The 20,121-nt window shown below is 47.7% G+C and overlaps 1 pseudogene; it reads right to left on the reverse strand.

Annotated features, from left to right (window-relative positions):
* The window catches only part of LOC111159010, an 81,195-nt pseudogene extending 61,347 nt beyond the window's left edge, over nucleotides 1-19,848 (reverse strand).
* Nucleotides 19,849-20,121: the final 273 nt, after the last annotated feature.

The raw sequence follows: 20,121 nt of genomic DNA on the forward strand, positions 1-20,121 counted from the left end.
CTCTAAACTCCCCGCTTGGCTCTGAAATACGGTGTCATGTGTAAGATTTAAGTAAGATTTAAGTCACTAAAAAGACATGAGCTCTGGAGACCTCTGTTCGTTCCCACTCTTTCAGGTCCCTGGCGGTAAGGCCCCATGTAAAGAAAGCTCACCTGTCAGCACAGGTGACAGGCCACGTTCCCAAGACCAGAGTGTCAGATAAATCCAGCCAAGCTGGGAACACACACCTGACTCAGAGCTGTGGGCAGCACTCTCCTACTCAAGAAAGGGCATTTACTCTCCAGGGAACCTGGGACCACCTAGGAAACAGATGTGCTCCCTGACTGTGTGGCTACCAAAGGCCTTTGTTTCTCCAGCAGTGTCCCCTGAGGCCACCCTCCATGACTAGGACTTCCCTTCCCACTGCCTTGTCCCTTTCAAAACTCCCACCACCACATCTCAAAACCAAGACCCAAGTTCACCCCATGTGTTCCTAGCACCTAGAAGGAAATGCTCAGTTCAGCAGCACTTAATCCTTCTGAGGGGCTGAGCCCCCATTTCACAGTGGGAAGCCCACAGCACCACTTCCTCTGCGGATGCCAGTGCTGCTGGGAGTGGTTTTCCTTTCTGAGCGGAGCTGTCTGTGCCGGGGGACACACAGCCCCAGGCACCTGTGCGGCGGAGTCCATAGGACACGCAGGAGGAGCCACAGCTGCAGGCATGCTGGGGTTCTGGAGGGCTTGGACGCATCCCTGAGACAAGCCGCTGTGGAGTCTGGGTGGCAGCCGGTGCCCGTGGTGAGGTGTGACCCTGGTGTTGTGAAGTAGCCGTTCTCTCATTGGCAACGGCCTGATTCACAACACCAGCTGCCCCACCACACCATGCCTAGAGGTCTCTGGGGTGGCTGGCGGTTGTGCAGGTCACCTCCTCAGTGCTGTTGCTGGCGTGCGGAGAGGGGACAGAGGCAGCCGTGGGTTAGAACTGAATGCTCGCAGAATCAACATGTCCTTCCCCTTCTGTCCTTCTGCCACAGACTTTTGTTTGTCGTGTCCGTTGCCAGCCTTCCCATCCCGCAGAGTCATGGTGGTACCAGTGGCTGCAAGGAGTCCCAGCCCCTGGACCCAAGCACTGGTGCATTTCTGGGAAGGGGATCCACTGCCCTGCACAGATCCTCAAAGAGAAACACCCCCACCCCTCCAGCTTGCATATCTCTGCCCTGGAAAGTGGAACAATAACCAAACATTTGTAAGGTTAAAGTTTGCTGTAAAGAGTTTTCCTCCATGAAATGTACATGGCAGGAATGCAGGGACTCCCACTACTGCACTGCCAAACAGAAACCAGAGACAATTCTCACTTCGTGTTCTGAGTAGTAACTCTGCCAAGACCCCCTACCTCCTCCCTTTCGATCTGTCTGTCCCAGACCCTGAAGACTGCGCAGAATAGTTCCCACATCCACTGAGGATAACCAGAGTCCGAACAGAATCCTCCAAGGATAGAGAATATTTCTCGACTCGTCCTCCACAGGGTGGAAACACATTCCAAGCACAAAGGGTGATCACTGAGGATCTGGAGCTGTCATGCAAACAAAAGCCAAGGATGACTGAAAAGCAACTGGTGGTCAACGTGAAAACCATTAGCCATCACTGCGCTCTGCCTTCCCAGCAGGTGACCTGCCAGGTCCTCCGTCCCTCAGGCTCAGTGGGCAGATATGGAGTGTCTGAGCACTAAAATGACTTTGGAACTTTCATTTTGGTATTTGCCTGGGTTTTATCACCATTATGAAATTCTGTAACATAAACTGACATGCAAATAGCATTTGAAGTTGAATCCCTATTTCCAGGTGTCAATAAACACTTTTAAATGAACAGCTTCTTTGGCCAAAAATGGTTCCTGCCTGCTGCATGGTTCTTAGCTACCCAAACAAGAAACATATTTTCCACTTTCTTCCATCTATCTTGGAACCTGCTTTATTTTAGGGACGCAAAGTTGGCAAGTTCCTACCACTGGATGTGGCACAGAAGTTCCACCAAACTTCTTGCCAGAACTGGGGAAGGCAGAAAGTGTGAGTAACTGATCAACCACAACTGAGCCATGTAAATCGCCACAGCCTTAGATTCTTACGTCTATACCCAAAGAATCCCTGCTGGGATATTAGGCCATAATGTCTACACTGGGGCCTCTGTGGTCCACAGAACTGCTAAGCTGAGGTGTCTACCTCATGTGGGTTCCCTGTGCCAGACCTCAGGCAGGGTGTGCTTTCAGACTCTGTCCCTTCCCGTGTTCATAGGGTCAGTGGCAGAACTTTCTGGCCTCAGTTTTAGTATCTGCAAAACAATGTAATAAGATTAGAAAACCTTGCATACAGCAAATGCTTGATATACATGTGTATTCGATCATTCTGGGTGCTGAGTTATATGGCTGCCTTTCTGAGCTTTGGGTAGAGGAAGGTTTTAAAATTTTTCTTTCCAGTGGTGCTGGACTGTCTAGTAGATTATCTTGAGGACTAACAATCACCTACTCTGAGAATGAATAAATTTTAGAAAGTGAGATTTGTTCCTCATAAAATAAAGCAGGAGGACTATTAATTGCTACTGCTCAGTAGCCAGAGCCTTTGGCAAAGTTAATGTGCTTTTTTGGCTAAGACTGTGTGCGTGGGAAGGTTGTATTGGTGCCAGCTGAAACTGGCACAGACTCCTATGAAGTCAAAACACCAGGAATCTAGGGAGGCACTATCCCGTTCTGCATCCATGGGGCAAAAGGTGACTTGGAACTAAGTGAGAAGCTGGGCCATGAACACAGCTATCTCAGCCACCTCTTCTTGGTTCTATCCAGAACCCACCAGTGCTCAGGGTGTCAAAGAGAGATGAAGAAATGGCTGTGTCAAAAGCCACAAGTGAGATGCCTGGGTGGCTCAGTTGGTCAAGCAGTTGCCTTCAGCTCGGGGTCATGATCCTGGAGTCCCAGGATTGAGTCCCACACTGGGCTCCCAGGTCCATGGGGAGTCTGCTTCTGCCTCTGGCCTTCTCCCCTCTCATGCTCTCTCTCACTGTCACTCTCTCTCTCACTAATAAATAAATGAAATCTTAAAAAAAAAAAATTACAAAAAAGAAGCCACAAGTGACCTTCATGATTTAACTTCACATGCTTGCAAGAAGCTGGCCCCGTGCAAGACCAGCCTGGCCCTCTTCCTTTCCCCTTATCCTTCACCGCCCTCTTCCTCCCTCTCTGTGCTCTTCTAATTTCTCAATTATGCCATATTCTTTCCCACCACAGGGCCTTTGCACAAGCCTCTTCCTTCATCTGGAACCCTGTCTCCCCATTTTCCAGTTTAATACCAACTCCTCCTTCAAACTTCAACTCCAAAGTCACTTCACTGACTCCCATCTCCCAGACCAGACTAGACTCCTCCAAGACATGCTCCCCAGGCATCTGGTACTCTTCCTTCAAGCCACTTGTTATACAGCATACAAGACATCTCTTCCATGCAGTTCGAGGCTTGCCACTGGGTCCCCAGCGTTGGCTACACGAGGGATACCTGATAAATACTGCTTGGGTGAATGTATGATTTAAACTGAGACTCTTGTGTTCCAATGACTCTTTTCCAAGCAGTTAGATGAATCCCTCAGACAGATCGAAATGGCACTAAGAATCTTAGGGGCATGCACAGCGCTATTTTGTAATGAATGATTTTTATGTTAGGAGACTGACTGCTGGAACTCCTAATTCAGCTCCCTGCCTCCAGGCTGACCCCATGCTGATACACGGGGAATCACAGGGATTCTTCCAGAGGGTCAGTCTAATGTAACTTAACTTCTCCAGGGCTCATTTTGTGCCCAGGATAGAGTCTCAGGTCCTTGGGCTCCTCACTTCCCCACCTGCCCTACCTGCCCGCCCCCACCCATTATGGAGCAGGAATGCCCACGATATACACCACATGTGAATGCCCCTGACTCTTTCTACCCAGCACACTTCTCTTCCTGCACGTGGGCTTAAGGTTCAGTCCTCAAGAAGGTCCTCCTGGCCCCATGTTCAGCCTAAGCTCTTGGGCTGGCATTTATGACTTTTGTACCTTTTGTTTCCATTTCTGATCCGGGCTTCGGTTTTAGGAGACAGCAATCCCAAGGGCAGAGGCCACCGTGGAGTCATCTGGTAGCTGGGTACCGCACAGCACCTGGAACACAAGGGCTCTCAGCTTCGACGAGCTCTCACTCAGAGAGGAAGTCCTGCAAAGCTGGGCAGCTGTGGACACCAATGGGTAACGATTGTCCTTCCTGTTCCCTGTGAATCACAGGTGTCCAGAAATCCCAATATTTTGCCACTGAATTACATTTCTTCATCTCCATGCCCACCCTGCACCCCCAGCAGACCCCCACCCTCTCACCAGGACACACAATATATATCCAACTTGTCCTTCTGTGAGTCACTCTTCACTCCACAGTCTGAGAGATCCTTTTAAAACATGAATCACAGCGTGTCACTCTGCTACTTCCAACCCTTCTTCCATTCCCATCACACCCAGAATAAAATTCAAATTCCATGTGAAATCCCACAGGTCCTGGCATCTCCGTCCCCGTACCTGTCCACCATCACCTCCTCTCCCTGAGGACTCAGCCATACTCCCTTTCTTTCAGATCTTGGAACACAGGGCTAGACCATATGGTGCCTTCTGAAATGTAAACAGTTGGGCCTTTCCTGTGGATGGAAGCTTTTGGGAGCTCGAGAAGGTACCCCTTTCCCTGGGCCGACCGAGATGTCTAACAGGGCATGTGAACTGGTGAGTGGCCTTGGGCAACCCCCACCTCCCCCAGGGCTGGGGGCTCTGAGTGTCATTCAGCCCCGTGGAATAGCCCTGCTGGAGGGCACCCAGTCCTCTCCCACTGCAGGGCCTTCTTACCTGCTTCTGCCTTCCTGAAGACCCCGGGGGCATGTTAAGAGAATGTAAGATTTCTGGTGTTCCAAAATTCTTCACCAGTTGTAATCAAAGCCTTTTATCTCATTATCTTCTACTCTGGCCTGCTGCTCTTAGTCCTTCACTACACACTTGGTAGGGTCAAGCAGCTAATTCTGTTTTGTTTTGGTTTTAGTCACATAATGACCACTTGTGTTGGCAATCCCAAGCACATGGCATTTATCTAGCTTTCTAATATCAGAGGTCTCAAAACTGTTTTTCTGCCTGTGACTTCTGGAAAAAGATGACAGCAACAGAAATGCAGGCGGTTCCTCATCAACCACCTCCCCTCGTTGAACAAGGGTCAACAGACCCATTCAGCCTTGGACATCAGCCCCTCCTGGCTGGCTCGGGGTCCCACCCCCACTCCAGATCCTGTTTCTGCCGGTTTGGGACTGAAGCTCAGGTATCCACCCCCCACCCCAGGGACTTCCATAAACCAGATTTGGGGATGACTGCTTTAAATCCAGGGCTCTGTTTGGGAATCTGATACAGCTTCAGCATCTTCAGAGGCAAATTAAATCTCACCCAAGTGGCAGGTGCTATTAGCGTCCAGCACCAGCATTCCCATATATAGGATGTGGTAGGCCTGGGGGGGGCTTCCTCGGATCCAGAGCAGGAGTGTGTCAGCTGGATGTCAGGGAGTTAGCATCCTCAAGCAGCCCCCACCGGCGACACAGTGGAGTTGGTGGGCAATACCTTGCTCTCTTGCCCCCCAAGGAGCAGAGGTCCCCACTTGCTCACAGCAGTAACCTGGTGGACAACACAAGCATTACTGGCCCCCTCCCCGTCTCACCTCCATAACCCAGCTGTGCATTGGTGTCCGTGTTAAGTGTACTTAAGTGCACCCATGATTTGAGCAGGTGTATCTTATGTTGTTCCCGCGGTCACTTTCAGCCGGCAAGGGCCAGCGTGAGTGGAGCAAGGAGTTACCTGCTCTCAGATGCGGGCCATGAGCACCTCCTCAAATTTTGCATCTGGGGCGGATTCATTTGCTCACCTTGTTCCCATCCTGATGTTCAGTGAATCAGAACACACGAATCAGGCAAAACAACCCACTCCAGCGGGGTACTTTCTAGAGTATGCTGCACTTACAACTCTCCCTTGCTTTTTCATAGACAATAACCCTCTAAATGGAGGACCCTTGGCACCAAAGCTCCAAGGAATTAGGATCATCTGGCACAGTCAGTAGTCACAAATACTGTTACAGGCATTTAAGACAGCATGTCTACTCTATGATGATGGCAAAAATAAACCCAAACGCAAGCTGTGAATTCGGCTTTCTTTAGCCCATCTTGGCTGATGCCTTCTAGGTGGGCTTCAAAATAAAACCCCTGGTTCAGGGACTGCCTGGCCTGCTGCGCACAGCCCAGAGTTTATTAGCACAGTTAATACTGCATGCAAATAGATTTCCCCGCTTCCGTCATGCCAATCCATTAATTCAGCCCCTTGTCTGCTACATCTTTATCCTTGGCAGGTTAATCCTGCCAAATGCCTTTGCTGTAGCACATGTCACGCTGTGCCTATGTCCAACAATGCAATTTTGCTAATCCCGTTGTATCAGCTTTGTGGCCCTGTCTGGTCAATCCAATGGTGGAAAAAGTGCAGATGAGAATTTCTGCCAAGATCTTTCTCCTATTCTGGCATCCATCCCTTCCTCTTCCTCTTCTTCTTCTTCTTCCTTTTTTTAAAATTTTAAATATGGTTTCAATTAAATGGTTTGAAAGTCAACCACAGTGTTTGGACAGCTGCCATTGCCAATGTCATTCAGACAAGAATGTCAAGGCTCTCGGCGGGCCTCTAGGCTCTTTCCAGTGGCCTCACCCAGCTGCCAGCTGAACAGGATAATGGGAAGGGTTAAAAAGAAAAATCTGCTAAGCATGTCTTTTTCCTAGGCTCTCCAAGGCCTGAAGATGGCTGAATGGAGCAAATACATATCACCCATTATTTTTTATGCCAACCTCTTTACAGCTTACTGGGATCGTTAACATGAATTATTAGAGGAGGTATACCCCTTCCTGCAAGCACCTTTGTCCAGCATGCACCCGACAAGGGGAAAGCGCCTCCAGGCCCCAGAGGGTCCTGCTCAAATCCCAGCTGGCCCATTTTCTACCTCTGCAACGGCTAAGGCAAATTGCTTTACCTATCTGGACTCACTTTCCTCATCTGTAAAATGGGCATAACCACAGTACCCAAAAAATATAATTGCTATGAACATTCAGTGAGTTAATACCTGTTAATTACTCTGCATGAAGCTAGCACACACACAGAGAGCAGGCACTGAGTAGATACAAATTAATCGTAGCATAGATTGTGGAATTTGTCAAAACTCACTGTCATTTACAGTTTACTATAGCACATATGCAAAGTATGTGGTAGAATTCCACCTGGGGATGTCTTTTAGGGTTTTCAGATGTAAATTCTGCTCTCTCGCCTGCTAATTACAGAAATCTGGAGAACTTTCTAGTGTCCCTACCACTGGTCTCTGTGTTAACCCTGGGAGCTCTAGTGGGTGTGAAGAGGCATTCCAGGGTAAACAGAGGTCTCTGGTGAGATTCCTGGGGACTGAGTCCTGGCTCTGCTTCCACCTGACCCTGGACAAGGTACTCAGGCTTTAAGACTCTCACAGTCCTGACATTAGAAACAGGGGACTTGGTTCTACATTGCAGGGTGATTGTGAGGGATATGTGCAAATGCAGGGGTAAGGCAGCTGGCATGCTGCTCAACATGAGCACAGGGCACGGAGCCCTACTCACTGCTGTTAAATCATACACCAGCCTGAATCATTTCTTCCCCCGAACGCCCTCGGCCCCACCGAGTCCCTGCTGCATCAGTGTGAGAGCTTCGACCTCTAGTCCAAGCCCTGCTGAGACTTATGAGTGGGTTTCTTTAGCATGTGTGTGTGTTTAAATTTTATTTTATTTATTTGACAGAAAGAGAGCACAAGCAGGCAGAGTGTCAGGCAGAGGCAGAGGGAGGAGAGGAAGAAGCAGACTCCCCGCTGAGCAGAGAGTCTGATGCAGGGCTTGATCCCAGGACCCTGGGATCATCACCGGAGCCTAAGGCAGCCGCTAAACCGACTGAGCCACCCAGGCACTCCTTTCTTTAGTTTTTAATTTATCTGATGAAAAAATGCTTTTATCCCATATGTATGTCCCCCTAAGCAATATGTTATTTAAGTTTGTTTGCTTCTGAGCTTTATACAAATTGTATCATACTGGACTTAATGTTCTGCAACTTGCTATTTTCATTCAAAGTTGTTTCCAAGATTCATCCACGTGGTTGCATTTAGTGGTGGTTCAGCCATTTCCCATGCATTTCCCTGCCACATGACAGTCCACTGTGGGAATATGGCACTGTTTACGCATCTATTTTCCTGAAGATGTACAGTAAGGTCAGTTCTTAGCTTGGCGACTAAGGCTGCTGTGTGCACTCTTGGGTAGTCTCCTGCTCTTGTGCAGGCATTTCCAGCGTGGATGCCTGGTTCAGAGACTTGCGAATGTTTGACTTTCTAAGACAGCACTAGTTATTCTCAGTAGTCTTGTTTGAATTTCTTACTCAACTTTATGAAAAATATGTCAGTGCAGCTATGATTCAAAAGGAAAGGCAGGCAGACAGGCAGGAAAGCAAGAAGGGAGGAGGGGAGAGAGAGCAAAAAAAGAATTCCCCTAAATAGTTCAAGGCCATTATAGAAAAATACAGAAATGTCCTCAGGTGTTTTGCTTTATCTAATGATCCAAATTCAACTGCTCTAGGGTGTTCAAAACGCTACTGAAAGATTAAAAATTTATTAAGTCCGGTTGGCATGCATATGAGGAGACTGGCATTTTCACTTATTGTTTTTGGAGTGTTAATTGCCCTCTTTCTTGAAAATAATTTAGCAAAATGAAACAAAAGTCCTTAAAACAAGTATAATTGACTTGACAATACCCCTTATAGGACTTTATTCTTAGAAGAAGTATGCAAAGATGTTTAAGAATGTTAACTGCAGGGGCGCCTGGGTGGCTCAGTGGGTTAAAGCCTCTGCCTTCGGCTCAGGTCATGATCCCAGGGTGCTGGGATCGAGCCCCACATAGGGCTCTCTGCTCAGCAGGGAGCCTGCTTCCCCTCTCTCTGACTGCTCCGCCTACTTGTGATCTCTGTCTGTCAAATAAATAAATAAAATCTTAAAAAAAAAAAAAGAATGTTAACTGCAGAGATACTGATAGCAAAAAAAAAAAAAAAAAAAAGAAGTAGTCTTAACATCCAGAAGTTACTGGTTAGATAACTACGCTGCAATTTAAAGTGATGGAAGGATGTGTATATTGTAGTGAGTGGGGAATGTGCAGTTATGTGTGCGGACCATCCCATGTATGGGAATGAGTGGTTTTTGAGCAATGGTGAAGCTTTCAAACTGCCCCTGTGTTTGGACAGAGCTGAGTGTGATTCTGAGGTGAGCACTTAAGACCCTTTTATGATAACCTCGAGGGTAAAGGATTAGACATGTTTGGTACTGGAAGTCTCAAGACAGGAGTTTGCTCTTGATGCAAGAAGAGTATTTTGCTACTGGGAAGAGCCATATGCCTCCCTTGGCATCCCAGGCACCAACCACCACTTCATTTCTCCTAGATCCCGCTGGGTCTTCTAATAAATCAAGTCCAATCATTAGTGGAGGACTTAACTATGTACTCATTGCCAGGCTTGATGGTTCACGTTCATTATCTGGTTGAATTCTGATTGAGGTGAGATGTACTATTTTCCCAATTTCCCACTTTAAGAAAGTGGAGAAATAAAAGTACTAAATTATTTAAAAAAAATAATACGGAGGCTTGGAAATGGCAACTAAATTACCCAAAGCTGTAGCTGGGAAGGGGCCACATAGCCATGGTTTGAGCCCAGAGTTCCTGGCTCTCCAGGCTCCTAGGCTACAATATACGCTGGCATGATACGTAGGCATGATACGTTTCATTCTGCTGGCATCTGAGTCAAGGTAGACCTCTTGAATTACCAACTCTCTTTAGCATGTATCTGTTCCAAGTTATAGTTATGCCAAACGCAATATTTTCCTTTTCATTTTAGTTGTTTGTAAATCCTATACTTGAGGTTGAAGGGGAGTGGGGTGGGGAAGGGAGAATGTGACAAAAATCCCTATAAAACCTGAAGACTCTTTTTCTGCAAAAACTAGGAAATTCTAGCATCTGGCACCCTCCAGTGATTAGAAAAATCAGATACACCTCAAATCTACCGCACAGATCTTACCCAGTTTTCATTTGCCAGTCTCTTGAATAGAATGGATTTGTGATACTTCGTGTAATTAACACACGATGGAGTCATGCTATTTGCAAAACGAGCAGCTCTGACTCTCTGGCTTCCATGGCTAAGGCAAGTCCACTGAGGCACAACTGTGTGTTGCCTTGGCAAGAATTCCTGCTGAGTGGGCAGTCCATGTAGCTTGAGTCTTGAGAGAGTCATGCTTACCTAGCAGAATGCAAACATCTCTGAACTTTGCTTACTGAGTACCAGGCAACATTAGCTTCCCATTGCATTTCCTCCAGCAGGATCAATCACACATCCCAGCCAGACGCGTGTGGCCCCTGTTGGTGATTAATCTCACAGAGGCAAAGCTCCTCCTTGCACTAAATTGCTGTATTGGAGTGCAGCCTCGGGATGGGGTGGGGGGAAGGGGGAATAAAGGCTGGGAGCAGAATAATAAGCACACGACTGCCTTTGAGAAGGCTGCTCTGTGCCATGTGCTGCAGGAAGCTCTTTTTAGTGGTTGATTCACTGCCAGAAGATTCATTTTTGCCATGAATGCTACCTACCTAGCTAGCATCATGGATTTCTTCTTTTCTATGCTGACTTTGGTGTCTTAGTTGTGGGTTTGTTTTTCTTCCCCATTTCTTTTTAGCTAAATTAAAGTTGGCTACCTCCAGTCCCTCAGTAGTTCTAGAAAAGTACTCAGCATTCAGGTCTCGGCAGAGGGATAGAAAGTGCTTAGGTTTTTCTACTCTAGAAGATTTAACTGACAATCAAACAACGGAAAGAGGCCTGTTTCTGACTTTGCTCTCGGGACTCTGCTTTCGTAATTCTTCATTGAATTTGACCATGCTTGAAAGCTGCTGCATTTTTTTTAAACTGGGGTCATCTTAGTGACTAGGCTTGTCTCAGAGGGGTGTGGGAGGGAATGCTCCAGGGGGGTGAAGTCCCACATGAATTTATCAGACGTGGGTAAGACTTTCTTGAGGCACTAAGAGCTTCCAAAGGGTTATCAGCTGCTTGCCTTTCCCAAATGATGCTGCTTATTAATATTTTAGGATCCAAGCAAAATACAGGAAAAAAACTGGCTTTAAAGAAACCTAATACACAGAAGCCTTTATTGATACAAAAAAAAACCCGGAAGGAGTGACTTCTTAAAGAGATCTAGAACTCCACTGAAAATGGAAGTTTCTTCCATACCTTAAATACCACGTTTGAAACACATTCTGTTTTAGGGCCATGCCCCATTGTATAAAAAGAAACCCAACCGCATTTCTCTCTGAAAAGCGCCTCCCTCCCCTGCAAGCCTCTGAAGACATATTGACAAGAGGAGGATTAAGACATAATGACAATAGGGGGATTATTTCCTAACCTGGTGTGTGACAAACGCCTATTAATAAATGAACAAGCTAGTCCTGTCTTCATTTTCTCTAGAACACAAAGCCCCATCGCCCAATGACCGGAGCTGAGGCATCTACAGGGTTGCTGACCTCTCCTCTGCCCCCTGCTGCCGGCCCAGGACTGGGAAGAAGCCCTCCTACCATACCTGAGCATCTGCCTCCCAGACAGCAGTGGCTGAGGGCCAGTCCTGCCGCCCAGGTCAGGTGGGCTGTTCTCTGCTTTGTGTGCCCCTCCCGTCTTGACTCCTGTCATGTCCACTGCAGGGGACAAAATTCCTCTTGTCAGATAAAATATATATTGGAGAAGCTTGACCGAGCAGCTTTTCTCAGGGAAGAAGAGAAGTTGTTGTTTGAAAACCTTGACTGGCATTGAGACTTCAAAGGCCTTGTTGGCCAATTCTGGTTCTCAGCATAGACCTGATTTTCTTTTCTTTTTTTTGGAAGTCCTGCTCCTTCCCACAGTAGCTGGCCTCTATCACACCAGGTTTGCATTCTCTTCTTTCCAGGACTTCTCCCAAAATGATCTCTTACAAAATGCAGCAACTAATGTAGTCTTGGAGGAAGAAAATGTTTCAATGAAATGTGGTTTAACACAGGAGCGAGGGGAGGTTCTGTAGAACAGAATGAGCTACCTCTACAACAACAGAAAACACTCCAGAAAAGATAACAAGAATAGGCTTCTGAGAATGATGAGTCACCGCTCCTCTGCACTCGCAGCCCTGAGCTGGGGGAAATATTGGTGCACACACTCACACCTGGGCTCGCCCCCCTGTGATGGCTCGCTGCAATGTCACATTCACAGTCTGTTAGGAGATCTCCCAGCCATTATTTAGAGATCACTAGCAAAACAGAAGGACACATTACAAGTCTGAATCTTTCTGACAGTTTCTGGGGGCTGGGAGCAGTTGCCTCCTGGAAGGTCCACTCCCTAGACTCTAGACTGAGCACATCACTGACATGACTTTTGCAGAATGTCATTATTGGAGTAGCTCAAGGACCCACTTCTGTTAGCTCCTAAAGGAGCCCGAGATCAGCTGGAGCTAGTGAATTCCTCTGGCCCTTTGCACTACACCTCAAAAATGCCTATGAGGCCTGGTGGCAAATGAATGGGCTCACCTGCCATGGGGTAGGGGTTTTACAGTGGAACAGGAAGGTGGGATGGACCAAGGCAGAGGGTAGAAATCGGGGGGGGGGGGGTCTATGCAATTTCCTTAGTAACACTATTTTTAAAAAATTCTTTATGTAATTTTTTATGGATGAAATAGAATATCCATGAGACTTCAAATTAAGCTCCTTTAAAACCCTAGGTATCTTAATATAAGGATTTAAAGACAGCATCATGAGAAGAGGTCCATCCAGGACATGGAAAGATTGAGGACCCCTTCCCCATGGATGTCGATGCAGTAGAAAGCGGACATCAGCATGGCTGGGAAGCCACATCCTCACAGCTGTGGCCCCATCTGACTTTGCTGCATTCATTAGCCTTATAATATGTCCACATGCTTCAGGTCACCCTGTGCCTCAGTTTCCTTCCTGCTAACATGGGAATAACAATACTCTTAAGACTCAAAATCAGACATCATGTGTCTTGCCCATGGCCAGGTTGCTACCAACTTGTCATAAGGTACAAACACCTTGTCCCAAGGCACAAAACAAAACCCTACCCACCTGTAGGTACTGCTGAGCATCTCCATCCTTGTTCTGGACACAACATAAGATGTCCAGCCTCCTTCATTCTACAGAAAATTCCAGAAACTGGTCACCCTCTTAGCCACTTAACATCAGACTCAGAAAAAGCAGCATCAGGACTCAGCTGAATTTCATGGGGGCTTGCTTTCTTTACACCAAAGAAGGCCTAACTCATCGCTAACCTGCTGTTTTAAGTCTGGGCTGAAAAGATTTGGGAGGGGTGGCGGGCATGATCAGTGGGAAAGTCTCTCCTGCACTTGTGTATTTTTTAAGACGTACTGACGGGCACAGCTAACATTATCACAGAACCTTTAAGTGCCTCTTAGCTCCTGCTTCATGCAATGCTTCTAGAGATATGCTTTCATGGGTCTTTTAAGCACAATGGCAAGAGGATGAAGAGTTTCCTGTTTTAGGGTCCAGGTGCTCTGTTCCTTCCAATCTCCCCTCACCCCATTCCTCATTCTTAGAAAGAAAATAAAACAAAACCCAGGTAGGATGGCAATACAATACTCTTTAGACAAAGCACCAAGCCCACAACTTTGCTGATGTTATTCCTTTGTCCTCTTACTCTCAGACACAACAGCTACAGACCTGGGGGCTCAGGAGAAGTGTGGGAGGTCAGGGGGCTTTCAAAGGAACTGAGAAGAAAGGGCTGGAAAGAGAAGACCCTCTGCAAAGCTTGCTTTCTCATTTGAGGATACACCTGACTTTCATTCCCCTTGTTCTCAAGAGGTTCCAAAAAGGATCAGTGTTGTCCCCATTTTGTAGATGGGGTAAACTGAGGCAATGGGTCTTAAAGCAAACTGTTCTGGGGAGCCGCCTATTAATCCTTATAAAAATTTGCTAGGGGCTAGCTTTATAGTTAATGCTTTTTATTTTCTTTACTCCCACAATGGGTTCAGACCAGCAAAGAAACAGTAATGAAGAACAAGGCAGCTTGTCCACAACACAGACTCAGACTGAATGGCCAGGAAGTTCAGTTGAGCAGGTTACTGCCAGAAGGATACTAACACCCAGAGCACTGGCAGACATTTCCAAACACCACTTCTATTGCCTCTTCCAGTGTGAATTACTTGTTAATAGGACCATGGGCAGCTTATGCAGGTATAATGAGATTATGATCTTGTTTCTTCCAGGGGAGTCCTGGAATCAGAAGGTGAGAGTCACCATCACTCACCCCTAAATGACCCTGAGGCACTCATTCATCTATCCGAAGCCTCAGCTGCATCCCACAGAACAGGGAACCAGAATATTGTAATTGAACAAGACAATATGTCCACATGAGGCTTTGCTATTTATGAAATCCACCCTCCCCCACCAATGCCTCAGCACAGTTAACTGTAAAACACTGCCCACCTTTTGTGGTTGCTTCTGAGGGTCTGACCACCTAGTACTCATCAAGTAGAGGGTAGTGTGGCTGGAGTTCAGAGGGGACTCCCATAGAGAGCCTGCGTGGTACCTGGGGTGGAAGGGTAAAAGGTAAGGGTCAGTGAGACAGAGTGCCAATGATTAGCTGACAGTTTCCTCATCTGTAACATAAAGACCAGCACAACACTTCTCCTCCTTGGCTGTCAGAGGGAATAAAAGAGATAATCCACAGGCTCCATAAACAGTCACAGCCACCATCATCACCATCACCATCATTGTCACCAACAGCGTATCACAGAAATAACCCAAATGCCAGAGTAGAGAGGTCCTATAGAGCTCTGCCTTGGGGATTCCTGGAGGAGCGGTGTACACTTTGGAACATTCTTTTTAAATAATGCCCCGGGGCTCAGAGTTCATTATGCGAAAAGATAACTTGTTGGTAGAACTCATCATGTCCTTGGAAGTGTTTTTCTCCAATATCAAACTTTAGGAAGAAAAATTAAAAAGGATCCAAGTAGAGGCATCTAGTTGATTCACAGCCAACACGGGCTACACAGTGTTCAGGTGTTTCTATAGCAAAATCACAGAAAAATAATAGAAAAGGGAAACATGATATGATGAATGTTGGTAGGAGAGCTGGATGGCAATATAAAAATTTTATGATGCCCATTAGGTTACTATGACCTTGTCTCTGGAGGTAAAGTTCTGTCCTTGGCTTCTGCCACACAGTGACCCCAGAATCCTCACCAGCATGCCCAGACTACAGACCTCGGCCCCCCACAGAGCTCTGCAAGGCAGTTGGTGCTGCCTTGCTAACATATTTCTTCGGGTCTTAGCAGAGTGTCCTCTGAGCCTACTCTGGGGATGGTGAGGAAGTGGGTATGCAGGGCACACATGATAAATCTACTCCAACCTCCTAGGCTTCCTAAGCCTTTCAGTCCTTCCTTCTGCATTATGCCAGGGAAGTTCTAGAACCTTGCTGAATGTAGAGCCATTGAGTCCAACTTACGGCCAATCAGCAAAGCAACCTTTTAGAGCTACTTCTAGCTGCTTGCTCTAACACATAAATTCAGAATCTCTCTCTTCCATCCTCCTTAGTCTAACACCCTTAGAATTCATTTCTGGACATTTCTCAGGCTTTCGGCAATACAATTTAGCAAGATCTTGCAATCCTTTTGGAGGAATGTCTCTCCTGGGCTCTCCCCACCTCTGTGCCCTGGGGACCAGAAGTCTCTCTGTCTACCCCATGGTGGGTGGGGCCTTGGTGGAGGCAGGACTCCTGGGCCCCAACTCCCTCTGCTCCCTTAGTTACCATTAGTGTTTCCACCCATGGAGAGAGTTCCTTAGGAAGCAATTTGCTGATTGAGGTGCTCGGTTCTATTTTGGTGTTTTGCCAGAGATTTTGCTTTTGAAATTAAAGAGTCCTTCTGATCATGAAGGGTACCAGAGGAAAGAGCCTGAGGAGATGCCCTGGAGTTCTCCGACCCGAGAGCACTGCTTTTCAGAATTGCCTCTCAAACAGTCTTTGCAGGCTGGGCCCCAATATTCACCTCCAGCACCATATACTCCCACCTTTCTACTCCCTCCAAACGTCAAAAGATCTTAAATGGTTATCAAAGACAGACTGATTTCAGGTTTGCTGAGAAGGGATAGTGATGTCTGGATGAGATGGCAGTTTCTGGAATGCCCCCTTTCCCAAGCTGGACTGTGCCTGGTGGTCCAGGTGCCCTCCATACCCCTCTAAGACTCCCAGGGAGGGAAGTATCATTGCCCCTGGTTTATGTGTGAGGAAACAGAGATGAGGCCTCACCTCTGTGCCTGCCCCCCCAACACTGATGTGTGCCCCTGATGACAGAGAGGTCTGTTTTCACTCCCCAAATGATGAGAAAACAATGCATGCCTCTGGATCTCAGAGGGGAGTGAGGGGAGGAGGAAGAAGGGGCTCTGGATCAGTCATGGGGGAGAACCTGGGCCCTGGCCACAGTCCTCCAGCCCCGCAGTGTTGTCAGAAGACATTGCCCTTCCTGTTCTCGAAGGTTGGCAGTCTGCCTACTCTCCACCACTTTCCCAAATTCCCTGGGTGCAGAAGGGAGACCAAATCATGCCATTCCATTTATTCCTGCTTTAGACACACTGCCTTAAATCTAAGTTTTAAAAAGCCCAGAACTGGCAGTAAAATGGGCCTTTGGATTATCTAAGAATGCAACTACTAATGCAGCTTCTGAAATGCAGTTGAGAAAGTACAGACTTCCTACAGGCAAAACAATCCTCTGTCCAACAGAGTCAAGTTGCAGACACTGTACTTGACATTATTAACCCAAAGGAAACAACGTTACAACTTCCAGAACAATTCAGCACCAGTATATAGGCATAATGAGAGCTACTTCTTTTCCCAACCATTTTGTTTTTAGCAAGTAAGCTCAATTCTGAGTTATAGTGGAAAACTTTCTTAAAAGTAAGGCTTTGGCAGAGAACTGGGGCCTGGGGTCAGACAGACCCAGAGGCTTGATTCCTCTTTCTGTGCAGTCTGGGGAAAGCCATGGGGCTCAGTGTCCTCGGGGTAAAACGGGACTGTGAGCCCTCAGAGTTTCACCGTGGGGACTGATCCAGATGAGCACAGGGTGTAAACACTGTCGACTCATGGTGAGAACGGTCGAGCCTGACACATCTGTTTTAATTCTCCTGGCCCTTGGGACTCCTGCAGGTCACAGGAAGAGAAGGTTTCTGCATGTCCCAAGCATTCCTGCAAGAGTTCCTTGCTGGTTGTGAGAAAACTGGGCGGGACGCTACCAGATTTGGTACCCAGTGATTGAAAAAGCAAGCAGGGAACATGTAAGCACCCGGGTCAAGTTAATAGGCCTTTGCTAGCTTTTTCCCTTGAAGGAAAAACCCACTTAACCTACTAGACGTGGAGCACAGAGACTTCCTTCACCATGACCACCAGACAGAAGTGTTAACTGTTACCTACCCAACCATCACATTGGCCTGCAACTTCCAGCAAAAGCTCCTGTTCCTAACGATCAGGGGTAAGTGCAAACCTCGTCCTCCTGGCCCAACTGAGTAACAGGATGAGTGAAGGAAGCCGCCGCACACACCAGTCCTGAGAAGGGCGAGGTTTTATTTAAATCCTGGGGTGACGGACTTCTGTGGGTGCTCGTTTCTCTCCTGCCCTCCAAATTCACCCCACGCTGGGGATTCGGGATGCACAGCTGCAAGGGCAGTGATGTGGGTGGGGGAAGGAGATGATGTGACTCGACCTGTGGGTTTTGCAATGTCTGCCTTCTGTCAGGATGAAGCCGAGGAGGACGGCGACAGACTCAGGTGCAACTGTCGAGATCTGTGGGGAAGATGCCCTCGGAACCAGAGGTTTGGCCGCAGCAATGCAGCTGCCCCCTTTCTTTCCAAGGAAATAGAATCTGCCCGACAAAGCATCCTAAATGCACAGACCCCCTCCTCTGAGCAGACTCAGGTCTTGGAAATCATCTTTGATGCTTTGAATCTCATTAACAACAAAGGGTCACCTTATTTAGATTTTGTTTTTGGTTCACTTTCAATTTGGGTTGTCATGAACCAAAGCAGTCAGAAAGGGATTATGGAACACTCGTCCACGTCCGTCCTCTACACACACACACACACACACACACACACACACACACGCGATAGCCCCAACACCATCCCCCACTCCTTAGTCCTTGCTGCTACGACTAAATCTGTAAGCATACAAATGCCATTAACTGACATGCATCAAAACACTCTTCATTGTTCACAGACATGAGTGGCTGAGAGGTGGAAATTACTTGGCATTTCATTCTAATCTGTACTGAAGACTTGCCTGACAAAACAGATTACGTGCAAGAATTGCCAGCTTGGGAATGGAGCTATGTTTATGGCTTACCCCATATTTTTCTTTCCTAAAGGAAAGGAAATGACACTTCCCTTGTCCTTCCCAACCCTCTGCAGCTTCCCAGACCCACCCTGCCACCACCACCCGTGAAACCTTAACATTTAATTTCCCTTCGTGAGGGAAGCTTTTGTTAGCCGTGTCTATAAAATTATGATAAACACTCTGTGCCTCTGTGCCAGCATCTGAGAGGACCGACAATAACACAATCCTAGCAGCTCTGGTCTTCCACATGGTGCTAAGGGCGGCATCTCCCTCAGGAGGTGTGTTGCAGCCTCTAAGCATCGGCAGACCCCATGAGCTGTCTCTCTGCAGAGAGACTGTCACCACAGGCTTCTGACAAAGAGCGGATGCCATGCTAATGGCTGCTCATAATTACCAAGGGACAGTGCTTCTCCCCGCTGGATTCCGATGGGACGGTGTTCACCACCACCATACTTCCTTCTCTTTCGATCCTCGGGGTTACACTTGTATGTTTCGGGAGACTTCCATATTGTATCAGAAAAATCAAAATAAGGCTCTTGGAGATGGAAGACTGTTAGATTTTTTTTCTTCTTTCTTTTATTGGAGGGTCTGTCTCCCTGGATTAATTAGGCGGCTGCTCCAGGGTGAGGCACAATGTGAGTGGTCCACACCACGTTGTGGATGGCCCACTTAGGTGCTGGGATCCAGGAGAAGGAGAGACAAATGGTGGCAGACCTACGGGATGGAGGCTGGGGGTGGGGGAGAGATCCAGGTCAGCAGGGAATCACAGGGACGCTTGGCTTTGTTCAGAAACCCAAGGCTGCGAGGTGCAGCTGTCTGAGTCCAGGCAGGGTAGAGGAGTCCTCTCTGTGTGTTGTGCCATGTGTTCCTGTGACTAAACCTGTGCACTGGGCCATTCCCGGGTTCTGCTTCTCGAGGAACTTTGTTTCCAAATTTGACCATCTGGTTTCACTCTGCTGACCACGGCATCTCAAGGGAGGCCTCTATTGTCCCACCTTGGCTGGGGTTCATTTCAGCCCTTCCATTGGCCTTTGCCATTTCCAGGACTTTGGAATCAGGAGTTGAGTGCAGAGGACAGAGAAGGAGAGAAGCACCTCACGTCCTCCCTTCGTGTCCTCAGCTGGCATTTCCCCAAGAAATGAACTTCAGCTGAATTTCAACCTGAACGTCCTCGGGGGTTCTGGCCTGGGCTGCAGCAGCCCGCAGCTCTCATGACATGGCACGGCCACAGAAATCCCGAGGTTCACGCTGTGGGGAATGGGGAAGCTTCCGCCTTCGGTGAAAGCATATGGGCTGGTGGCCTGGCCTGGAGGGCTGTGCTTGTTCTGTGCCACCACAGGCATCGGACCCGCACTTTCTTGCCGCTCCTCTGCCCCCAACAAATTACCAAATGAGTGGCTGAAGTCCGGCTTGATGAAAGTATAGATACCCTGGACATGCTTGTGCAATGAAAGGGTGAATGAATGAGTGGGAAGCAATATCTCTGTTCCATGGAGCTGCCCGCTCCCCCCTTGATCTCTGCAGTACCCCTGGCTTTGCACAGAGCAGGCGTGAGGAAGGGTCCATGAGTTTTGCCTTAATACACGCTTGAACACAGCTCACAGCTACATCTGTGA

This window comes from Enhydra lutris, unplaced genomic scaffold (assembly GCF_002288905.1).
Source record: "Enhydra lutris kenyoni isolate GAN:26980312 unplaced genomic scaffold, ASM228890v2 scaffoldscaffold66, whole genome shotgun sequence".
Taxonomy (NCBI): Eukaryota; Metazoa; Chordata; class Mammalia; order Carnivora; family Mustelidae; genus Enhydra; species Enhydra lutris.